Source organism: Heliangelus exortis, chromosome 2 (genome assembly GCF_036169615.1).
Source record: "Heliangelus exortis chromosome 2, bHelExo1.hap1, whole genome shotgun sequence".
In the NCBI taxonomy this organism is placed as follows: domain Eukaryota; kingdom Metazoa; phylum Chordata; class Aves; order Apodiformes; family Trochilidae; genus Heliangelus; species Heliangelus exortis.
The window spans coordinates 133936532-133948831 of NC_092423.1; positions in this window are offsets into that span (position 1 = coordinate 133936532).

The following is a 12300-nucleotide window of genomic DNA, read 5'->3' on the forward strand; positions in this document are numbered from 1 at the left end:
AATTCATTAAGACCACCAATGAGATGTACGTACCTCAGAACAGCAAGATGCCTTACTAAGTGTAACTGATGTAATACATGCATAATTGTTCAGTCATAAAACTACTCATTCAACCTCTTTTTAGACTCCCATTTTCAGTAGTCATTATTTCCATCAGGTGGAAGGAATTTTTCAGGCATACATGCTCCATTAGAAGGGAGAACTGAAAACACTCCCCTCCCATCACCATGATCCAGAAGATAGGTACTTCCGGTTTTAGTTTAGATCCACTGTTATTTCTAAGATCCTGACTAAAAGGTTTTGTCTTGTCAAAGTGAGTATCTAAGTAAAAATATCATTAAAATTTGATCTCTCTTTCTGAAAATGCTCTCATGTACCACCTTCAGCACCTGTATAAGATTTGAGAGACCAGGTGCAGTTTTCCAGTTGCCTGTGTCCATTAAGGGATAATGACAGGTGTATTTATCTCATCAAAGTTATTTTTTGTCTGATTATTAAGTGTTTGAACTGCAATGTTTTCTTCAGAGTGCTAGAGGAAAGCCAAGTGTTCATGTTACACTGTTCATTAGTCTTGTGCACTTAATATGCATTCTGCATGCTCATCTCTCACTGCAGGGAAGTGACATCACTAACAAACTTCTGTAGTGTTTTGTAACTTCCATAATTTCAATTTACATCACCAGAATTGGTCAAGAGACCTGGACATGATATAGTATTTTGCTTCTGACTCTCTGCTAGTTTAAAATTTATATTTGCATTTAAAACAAAAAGAACTTTTAGAAGACTGTTGAGAAAGCTATTTTCAAACCAGTAAAACAAAGCTAGAACATTTCAAGGAAATGAGAAAAATGCTTTATGAGTAGAAAGGCTCAAACCCAGAGGATTTATTTTTTTACAAATAGAGACACAACACAGGGACTACTGATGCATTTTTCTTTTTTTCTGGGAAACTCTTAAAGTGTCAGCTATTCCTTGTTCCTGCTCATTTGTACACGAGGAACCAACACAACAGCTTTCATAAGCTTTTCATTCCCTTGGCAAACCTGCTCAGGCAATTGCATCCTTATGCCACTGGATTAGTGGCAAAAAACCCTAATGTAACAGGACAAAAAGACCCATTTGGTCTCACTCTGCCAATGAGGTGCTGCTGCTAAGGTGAACTACAGAAATTTCCAAAGTGGTTTGACTCACGGAATTTTTAAGCTTTGCTAGAAAAACATCTGTGTTGTGTCAAAGATAGAGCAACATTCTTTGATAGAACAGCATTCAGATAGGTGGTACAGACCGAAGGGTACAAACAGGTACCCTTTGGTCATGCTTTGTCATGTCAGAAATATCTGTAACAGCTGAATGGTAGTGACATCTGTTTGAACTAAAGTCTTTATCAATGCTCTAGTTGATATTTCCCTGGTATGTTACCATGGACTGAAAAAACAAATTTCATTATTTCAAGAGATAGTACAAAAAAAATATTGTTGGAATGCTGAAATGTGAGTTTCAACCCAGTGTGCCTGTTGTGGGAGTTGAAAAATTTGCTTCAGCAGAAAGCCAGCTGTTACAAAAACCTATTTTTCTGTTCCTCTGTACTCCTCACATTAAAAACTGTGATTTTTTGGAAATAATGTGGACACTTTTCCCAGCTGGAATATTGTGATGTACAGGAAAAAGCCAGGATGTGCAGACACCAATATTTGTCCTTATTATTTTCCAATAGCCTTAATTCTGTTCTCACAGGACTAGTACTTCACAATTAATCTATTGTAAGTTACTGGATTTTCTGACTCATTATTTTTTCCAATTTTTTAAAGTGTTTTGATCTTATATATTAGTCAGTATTTGGAATGCAAAATCAGTGTCTCTTCTGGACCTTATGTGGTAGAACAAAGAGAAAATGTTAGGAAAATAGTATGATAAGAAGGACATGGCTAGGGAAAAAATTCTCCAGGAACACTTTCCCACTTTCCAGCAGCAGAGGGGCTTCAGACAGAGGTTATGTGGAGCCCAACATATGGGCCCAATGACCTTTTATGATGCTGGAAGCTTCATTTTGAACTCATCTATTTTAATGTTTATAACATTTTGTGCAAGGTTTTCCACAATTTAACTGTGCACAAAGTGAAAGATACCACGCTGTTCTGTTAAAGCATCTCTCATTCTGATGCTGTGAATGCTGAAAAATGGGGTTCTGCTCCCACTGCCAGGATCATTCATAATTTTGATGACATCTGACATACAGTAATTTCTATGGAAGTGATTAGTTTCAGTAATATATCTTTAAGGTTTTTACATGGATCCAAGCATTGTGAGTAATATATCATATAAAGGGTTCAAATTCATACACATTGGTAGTTCCAGTATTTGTGTGTAGCAAATTTTGGACAAGGTGCAAGCCATTGATCCTTGGGCTCCATTGAATTCAACTCTAGACATAATCAGTATCAAGAGTCACTTCTTGAAATGACAGTGGACCTGGCTGGTACCTCTGCTGAATCTTAATGTGAAGCTCTTTGGGAGCAGCTGGGATTCCTTTAAAATATAGTTACCTAAAGCCCATTCTTCCTTCCTATAGTCTGGGATCTGCTATAACCTCCCTTTTGCATTAACAGGTAAGAAAAGATGAGACCTAGAAATTCTCCAGACAACTATCTGCTGTGTTTTTTGGCAAGTGAAATAAGAGCTTATTAGAACAGCTTTATTCCCTCCAAGGGTATTCAGCTTTTCTTGTGGAAATGGTCCAGTCAAAATCATGACTTTTCTTTGATTTTTCCCTTTTCTTTGAGCTAGCTGCACAGAGCAGAAAAATCAGAAGAAGACACACAGGTTGGTCCACATTGTGTGAGAACAGTTTCAGGGAGTATGGAATCAGAGCTATGTTAAGAAAACTGTTTTCAGCATCTTTGAACACTACCCACTTTCAGACCCTATTTATTTTCTTGCCTTTTACAATGTGGTAGGAAGTAAAAAAAAGAGTAGCTGGGGAGGTAGTTCTGTAGAGCAACCTACACGTATGAGCAGTTTGACTTTCAAAATAAAGTCTAACTTCACATGCACCAACTGCAAAAGCAAATTGGTGATAGTTGCTGCTGGAACTGTGTTGGAAATGGGCTTTAGTATACGAAAATTAGTTTAATAAACAGTGTGTGCAGTGCTTGGCTAAATGCCACTTTCATGTTTATTAGTCTGGTGAAGGGGATTAATAAGAATTTCCAAATATTAATTTTAGCTTCACTATGCCAAATGTCCCAAAGTTCTCAGAGATGAATAGAAGGTATTAAATCTGACCTGATTGTTGACCTGCCTAATGCATTTTATAGGAGATATTACTCCATTGGACTATCAATGGACAAGCACAACCCAGCAATGCCAAGTAAGATTATACATCAATATCAAGAAGAGGGTTGATTGTCTTTAAAAAGGTACATGGTTTGTTACACTGAAGGAAAAGTCCAATGACTTAGTATGCAAAATAATGCCTTGTTCAAAATAAAGTTTAAACTAGAACAGACACGAAGTCATTCAGCTCAGAATGAGATTTAGATCAATCAACCTGAGGTTCAAACCCATATTATCAGAGAAATAATAATTTCTCTGCTGGAAAAAAGTCTCTCTTCCTCACCAAGAGAGACTAAATTTTTGGACATTAAATGCATGAAGCAATCTATGTAGTGTTCCTACTACTGTTCCTTCCCAGGATTACTTTTTTTATCAGCTAAAGATCATAGCTCGACCAGCCAGCTAGCAAAGCTTTTGGTCTTTTACTTAAGAAAACTTGAAATTACTATCCTTCAGATTAAATCTTCTAATTTGGTAGATGTTAGTTGCTTTGTGCTAGCAATTCAGGTTAATCTTGCAGCTTTTAAATCTTTGTTGTATTAATTGTTTCCTGAGCTCTGTTCCAATTACTACATTTTATGTTTCTGCAGCACTTTCTTCTGTGCTAATTTAACACAAAAACTTTTGCTTTCCTTCAAGACCACACACAGCTTATTATCAGAGTGATTTCTTTGGCTGTATCTAAAGTGAGCTGTAAGTGCTCACCTTAGTGCACTCTTGTCAGTCTCCAGTCAACAGTGCAAGAACCTGGCTGGACCATCTTCTGCGTTCCTCAGGAATTTTAAACCAACATGAATGCTCACTGCTTTTCTCCATGGACACATGCTACATTCCCATATATTAATTGGCATCATTAATGTTAACAATGCCTCAGCACCTTCTAACAAGATATACCATTTGTTTATAAATTAAGGAAAGTGTTGTGGGTTTGGTTGAGATATGCAATTAATTTTCTTCAAAGCATTTGCTCCATGGACCCCAAGGAGCAGGCTAGGGCTGGGCATGGGGCTGGGAGGGGACAGAGCTGCAGAACAGCTCCATTCCTTATGAAGTGGTGCTCATAAGAGGAGACAAGTCTTTGAATGTAGCTTTTGCTCAGAGACTGGCTGAGCATCTGCTGGCAAGAGTTGGTGAATGGCTGACTTCACATTACTTTTTTCTTTTTTTTTTTTTTCCCTTATTAAATTATCTCTATATTGACTCCTAAGTTTTTCTTGCTTTTACCCTCCCTGTTTTCTCTCCCATCCTCCCCTGGGGTAATGTGCAAGCATCTGGAGGTGGGGCTTAGCTGCCAGCAGAGCCAACCCACTATAGGAAGGAAGATTGAAAACTGTATGTGATAACATGATGTGCTGTTGCACTGTTGAGCTTGGTTAGTAAAACCGAGTTACTATATAAAACAAGTAATGTTCACTGTTTCCTTCAGAACATAAAAAACTTGTGCAGCTGTAAGCATTTTTTACACAGCATTGACTTTCTAAAGACTCTTCACTGTCCTCTTCTGATGAGACAAAACACTTCTGTAAGCATTTGTGGTGAGACCTCTGTATGGAGGTGAATTCAGAGACACTCTCAGCAGAATGATCTTGCAGAGTATTATATATATATTACTGCATGAACTTTGTTGTCACACTTCTCTGTCCTTCTCTGCCAGGATGCTCTTAATACATTCATCCTTCAGCCTGCACTCACATTGGGGATTGCCTGGTCCCATGGTCCCATGGTCCCTGGTCCAAGGAACTTGCACTTGGCCTTGTTGAACTTCATGAGGCTCACATGGATCCACCTCTCAGGTCTATTAAAGTTCTTCTGGATGTCATTCCTTCCCTCCAGCATGGCAACTGCACTATTCAGCTTAGTGTCATCTTGCAAACTTACTGAGGGTGCACTCAATCCCACTATGTCATTAATAGAGATTGAACAGCACCCAACTCAGTGCTGCCCAGTGACAGAACCAGAGGCAGTGGGTACAAACTGAAGCACTGAAGGTTCTGTCTGAACATCAGGAAACACTTCTTTACTGTGAGGCTGACTGAGCACTGGAATAGGTTGCCTAGGGAGGCTGTGGGGTCTCCATCCTTGGAGATGTTAAAAGAATATCTAGATACCATCCTGGCTCTGTTTGAGCAGGAAGGTTGGAGCAGAGGTTCTCCAGAGGTCCCTTCCAATATCAACCATCCTGTGTATAATTTTTTAGTATAGTAAATAAATAATGGATACTAAAAATATATTTAAAATAAATGACAATACCATAGTGAATTGTACAAAAGAAAAACAAAACTTCTAACTTTTATATTAAGTATGAGGTTGGCCATTTTTAAGTGAAGAATCTGTGAGGTTTCTCAGAAGTAAAGGCTCTTTGAGGAATTTCTGTTATTAGTCATTTTCTCAGTAGCAGAACTTAGCAGAGACAGAAGACAATGGTCTTTTAAACTTTAAACATCTCTCAGGAAATTAAGTCCATACCCTTTGAAGGAATTGGCTCCTGAATCTATGAATGTTCATTGAGTTATGCAACCCACCATGATCTTCTGGTGGCATAGTGGATGACAAAATATTCTTTTTTTATTTTATTTTTTTAAATCTTTTAGTTTGCTTTTATTTTTCCCATTTTTAATAGGATAGAAAGTATAACAGACAACAACAAAAATTCCTTTTTTAAAAGTCAGTTCCAACCATAATACTTATACATGTAAATTAGTAGTAATCTTTGAGAAGTGGTTGGTATGGAAAGTAATATTTTTTGGCAAAACTATTTGTTATTTGTTAAGAATTTTTATAACACCAGCAGTGTATCAACATTGCAGTTACCTCTGGCAAGTTTAAAATACGAGTAATTCATAAAACTTGTTTATTTTAAAAGCATATATCTACACTAAAAAAAAACAAAAACCACACAGTACATCTCCTAGTGTACTTAATCATTTCATCAGCATATCTGAACAGGCATAACAGCTGAGTACCCTATCACAGACAGGAGAACCTGAACAGTCAAGTCTTCACACAGAAAAAAATATCATCATGGAAATAAGCTTAGATGATTTCATGCAGTGCAAAAGAGAAACATGTTCAGGCAACTTCATCTCTGCTCTTATTCTCTGCTGACTTTAAGTGAAGATTCTTTGCCCTACAATCCTGCAGTTTATATTTTATGTATTGAATCATTTCCTTCAATTAATAATATAAAAAACCCACACTTGATGTACATGAAGAGATTGATCTCCATCTTTTCATTCATTCAAAGCAGTTAAAGAGCCTTTAAATTTTCAAAGTTATTTGGGTATATTGGCTAACCTCATATATATTCTTTAGCAAGAATAATTAATTTCATAAGAGAAGCTGTGATTCTTAAGTGGTTGCTACATGTACACTTAATCCCTATGTGTCTGATTGATGGCTTAATGGGCCAACATTGCCTTCAACAGAGGTTTCTTTGCCCTGCCAGTCACCTTTAGCCTCTTCAGTCAAAGAAGAGAAATAGGAGCTTCAAAAAAGCAACTACTATTTGTTTTATACACCTCTGCCTTAGGATGGGGTGAATGACACCTTACACAGGTCCATTTGTCTTGCCTGATGGTAAAAGAAGACAAGACAACAACTGAGATAAGGTATCAACACTGCAGGTGTCTCTGTTTTTTTAGTTTTTTTATTATTTTAAAATGTTTTTGTAGAAACTACATAGTTCTTTACTATTTAAATTGGTATAGTTATTAGTTCTTCCTTCCAACACAAGCATTTATTATCAATGTATCACACACTAATTTTCATAATTATGAAAATGCTTTATATTTTTGAAATAACATATTTTTTTTCTGGATTTCACCAATGATTTTTGAAATATAATGCTTGGTTAATCCTCACAACATCACTGTGAAGTAGATAAGTACCATTATGATTAAACTATGAGAGTTAATTGCTGCCATGTGCAATTAAGCTGTACTATGTCAGGACACTCATGCTTCCAGGTGACTGAATGTTTAGAGGAATCTGGGACACACAAGCCAGCATGATAAAGTGATGAATTTCTTTGGGGAGACATTCATCACTACCTCTGAGCACACAGGATGGAAAGTGTGCTTGCTGAATTCTTAGCTCATGCACTAGAATTTATTTGTGCTGGGTGAGGAGTTCTTGTCCTCTGGAGAACTTTGAGAAGTCAGTTCAGAGAAAACTTCTGAGGACAGAAACAGTTCTTGTTCCTCAATTTCAGCCTGTCGCATTTGCATAAATAGAACCTCATTAATGAGCCATAATAAATGTTCCAAGGTTTCCAACTGGATCAGCAACCTGAACACTCACTGGAAGAGCTCCCCTGTGTCATACATTGTGACATGAGTGCCTGACTGTAGGCATAAGATCTAATGCTGTGTCATGGTATATTTCTTTTGTAAGAGAAGATCAGGTTCTAAATATTCTGGTCAGATCTTATTACATCTGAACATTAATAAGCAATCGTAATAATTTCTGTTCAATAGCTAAAAAATGCTTCTTTATCATAGGCTTTACTGTGAGGAATAATCTTTCACATGATTCCTGTTAAAAATGACCGAGACTCAATATTCTGTTGATGGTTTAATTTAATTTAATTAATAAAATTGAAATTGCAGTAAGCAAAACAGCACTGGGCGTGAGTGGAGCAGAGTTAATTTTATTAACAAATTAAACCATTAACAGAATATTGGGTCTTGGTCATTTTTAACATTCCCAAACAGCATTAGTAACAAAATAATGGTATATAAGCAAATATATGAATGTAATCACCTCAAACATCTATGACACTAGATATGTTAGTATTGATACCTCTCATATGTAGTATTACAATTGCAGTTGCTTCAGTGTCAGTATCTTTGGTGTTCAGTCATTAAAACTTCAAGAGTTTTAATGTTTTTAGAGTTGTCAGTAGGTGTGTGTTTATGGGTATGAGCCTGTCAGAAAGAAAATCTGTTTAATGTCTCCAGCTTTTGTAAATCTTTCATTGTTGTCAGACAGAATTTCCTAGGGGTGGTGATGGGTGTGCTGATGGATTTCACTCCTTTTTTCAAGCTGCATGAGGCTTGGTATAGCTTCAATCAAACATGTAATGTTCACAGATAAGTAAGAAGCCACAATTTATTCGACTCCAGGAAGTCTTCTTTAGTAGTGCTAGTAATGGGTTGACAGAAGATGATTCCAAATGACTAAATTCTCAGGTTTAGGATTCCACTGACAGTTTCTAGAGGAATTTTGCAATGCTGACTTATTCTTCACTTGATTTTGAATTTTAGGGTTCTAAAGACTGTGGAGTATAAGACAATCTTTGGGGGTGGGGAGATAGAAGGAAATGTACTAATTTCACAGAAGGTTTATCTTGATCTGAAATTTTTAATCTATATGTTGTATGTTTATAAAGCATTTAAAAGGCATTTCAATTTTTAAAGATATCTGTCTAGTAATTATATATGTAAAGCTTGTTTAAATGGCCATTTAAGTAAAAGAATTCTTTTATCTTAATGTCAAAATACTTTGGACAGGTCCCAGGCACTGGTTGTATGAACACATACTCCTGTCACTAATGTAGAGAGGAAGTCTTCTCTCCTTCCCTTGGCCCTTCTCTCTGTATGCTGAATTAAAGTTACCATTTAGAGCACTGAAACTGAAACCTTGTTCTCAGATAGCCTGGGACCAAATACAGTTCAGTTCCCCTCTAGACACTACTGTAATACAAACCATTAGTAATATTGAATATTATAGCAGTAATAACCTTTAATATCAATAAAACCCTAAGTAACCATAAAAGACTATGGTCATGCCAATTCCATCTGGAGTCGGAATTAGATTTGAACATCTGGAATTAGAGTCCAGAAAGAGAACTATAGATATCCTCGTCAGTGCTGTGCCAAGGTTTTGCCTAAAAATAACGGTAGAAAGCCTGAAAGAGTTGTGGCCATATTGTTTCCTTCTTTTGCTGGTTTAGTTTCCATAACTGCTTTCTGTTCCACTCTATTTTGATTTCCATTTGCCTTAATAATGTTGCTGGCCTTGATAGCTTTCAAGTTGTGACTCAGTGGAAAAATTCCTGACAAAAGGTCCCCTATCTGACAATGGTGTGAAACTTCTCATCAAGAAAAAAAATACATAATTTTAACAAACAAATTATTTAGGGCATTTGTTTTAAACTGAAAGGGGGTAGATTTAAATTAGATATTAAGAAAAAAAATCTTATCCATGAAGGTAGAAAGATACTATAATAGGTTGCCTAGGGAAGCTGGTGATGCCCTCTCCCTGGAGGCATTTAAGGCCAGGCTGGATGAAGCCTTGTGCAGCCTGGTCTGCTGGAAGCTGTCCCTGCCTGTGCAGGGGGTTGGATCTTGATGATCTTTAAGTTCCTTTCCAACCTTAACCATTCTATGATTCTATGATTTAAGTTGTTTCAGGAAGAAGCCTTAAAGTCAAGAACAGAAATATTTTCTATAACTGAACTTATATTATAATCCTAATCAAAGAGATTGTGTGCTTGATAAATAAGTGGAATGTGATTCTGTAAAATAGTCCCTTAATTAAAAACAAAGGCCAGAAATATTGAGCAAAGTCTACAGAGTGATGAATTCTCTGTGAATTCACAAACACTATGAATGGTCCACAAGCCTCCTCCCTGGAAATGTTCAAGGCCAGGTTGGATGGGGGCTTGAGCAACCTGGTCTAATGGGAGATGCTTGCCCATGGCAGGGGGGTTGGAACTAGATATTCTCTAAGGTCCCTTCCAACCCTAGCCATTCTATGATTTTAGCTTTTATTTTATTTTCACTTAAATTGCATGAAAAATTTAACATTAGTCAGTGGCTGCACCTTACATCAGTTTTTATGTCTCCTTTCCTATGTCAGCTTTTGTCTTCTTGCGTTGCCTTGCTTTCCTGTTTCTTCTCTTCCCAAATTATTGTCCTGAGATAATCAGGTCTAGAACCAATGCTGAACTGTTTGAATCAACTCTTTCCTGCCCCTTTCTTGCTACTATTTATTGACTTACAGATTCTTGGTGACTCAGGGCTCAATTAATTCATCAGAGCTGGCTCCTTCGAGCTGCTCCAGCAACACAGTATGACTGCCTTTAAGATGCTCAGGGATTGAGTCTTCCTCTGTGTGAAGGAAACCTCTGCTGCCTATTTGCCTCACAACCATTCCCTTTTCATTTCTCCTACAGGAGTATATGGCTAAGTCTTAGATGACAGGCTGGAGTCTGTAGATCATAAAATTATAGCATCACATAATGCTAATGCAAAGGGGTTGGAAGGGACCTCTGGAGATCATAGAGTCCAAACCCCTTGCCAAAGCAGGATCACCTAGGGCAGGCCACACAGGAATGGATCCAGACAGGTCTTGATTGGACAGATTGGACATCATTAATTAATTCTTAGACAAGGCATTCTTCTGGAAAGTGGTTCATAGCAATTTTTGTCTCTGATATTGATGTTTTATATGACTTAAAAATGGACCTCTCTCCCTGTCTTCCAAACCAGATTTCAAATAGTCCAGATGGGGGGTTATGATCTGGATAGCTTGGAAAAGGATAACACTCAAATTATTTTTCTCTGTTGTTTTCTTGCATTTATCACATCATATTTAACTCAGCTGCTTCTTGCCATACTGTTATTTACCTTTGTGTGTTTCATGGTGATTTACATGTACAAAAGTGTTCATGCTTCCTGGCCTCCTCTGGTTTCTTTGGAGAACAGCTTTTGTACCATATCTGCTAGTCCTAAGATTTCTCACATATCCTTAAATGCCATCCTGTCAAATGGCAGTAGACACCTGCACTTAAAAAAGTGAGTAAAGCCAAAATATCTATGTTAGAATAATTCAAATACTTCATAGTTAAATGAAATACGTAATAGCTAAATGAGTAAATTTTCAAATACATGGTCAAACCTCAAAAAATATAATCTAAGAAAATTTATTATTTTTACCCTACCCAAAGATTTTCATTGAAATGACAGCATTGCTTTTACTGAAGCAATTCCTTTCCAGCTGTTTTCAGTCTTGTTCTTTGTTATGAGGTATCAGCCCCACCTAGTGAATGATTAATGAATTCTGAAAATACAGCACACCACAGTGTTCTAAGCAAATGCTTGATTTTTTCTGACCTATATCTTCTGGTTTTCCTCCTAAAGATCTCAGCAACTGTTGGTTCCACTGAGGCAGTATGTAAAATATATTGGTGGAAGTGAAATCAGGAACAAGCCCCATTGCTTGGTCTCACAGGTTACAAGATAAGTTGTAACTCACTACAGTTTTGGTATTGTGATAGGATTCAGAGTACAAGGAGCATTACAGCAGCACTAGTTCTGGTGCACAGAAGGCAGAAAGAATATTCTCACGTTTTCCAAAGTTGTGAAAGAGAATAATACGCTGACATGTTACATACGTTGTGTAACTAAGTGATAATGTGCTGAAATATAAGTGGGACACAAACCAGTATGAGCAAGGCTAGAGGTGGTGGGCCATATTCTTGATTGGAATAAACTGGAACAAGTTACAATAACTTAGATTAAACTTGTTTGGCTTGAGACATTGCTTTCATGTGTCTGGGAACATGGCTTGCTAATACTTGAAGGAAACGTCTTGCTGATAGCAAATAATTTTTTCTGCTGTTCCACCCAAGCAGTTTATATGTCCTTGAAGAATTTAAAAGAGCGTGATCCCCACAGTATAACTGTAAGATGTTATACTAAAAAGCCAAGGTAATTCACAAACTTGGCTTTTCAGTTATAAACACTAATACATTTTTACATTACCAGATTAAAATATTTCCATAAGTCTCTTACAGTGTTTCAATACTGAAATAATTTTGAATTATATTTTAACTAATTTATATTTTCCACTGCAGAACAAAAATAATGTTTGCACATCAAATTTGCCTCTGGTATTAGATTCCTTCTAACTCTGTTTGTGGATAATCACCCATTTGTTACAAATCCCTAATTAAAATTCTAC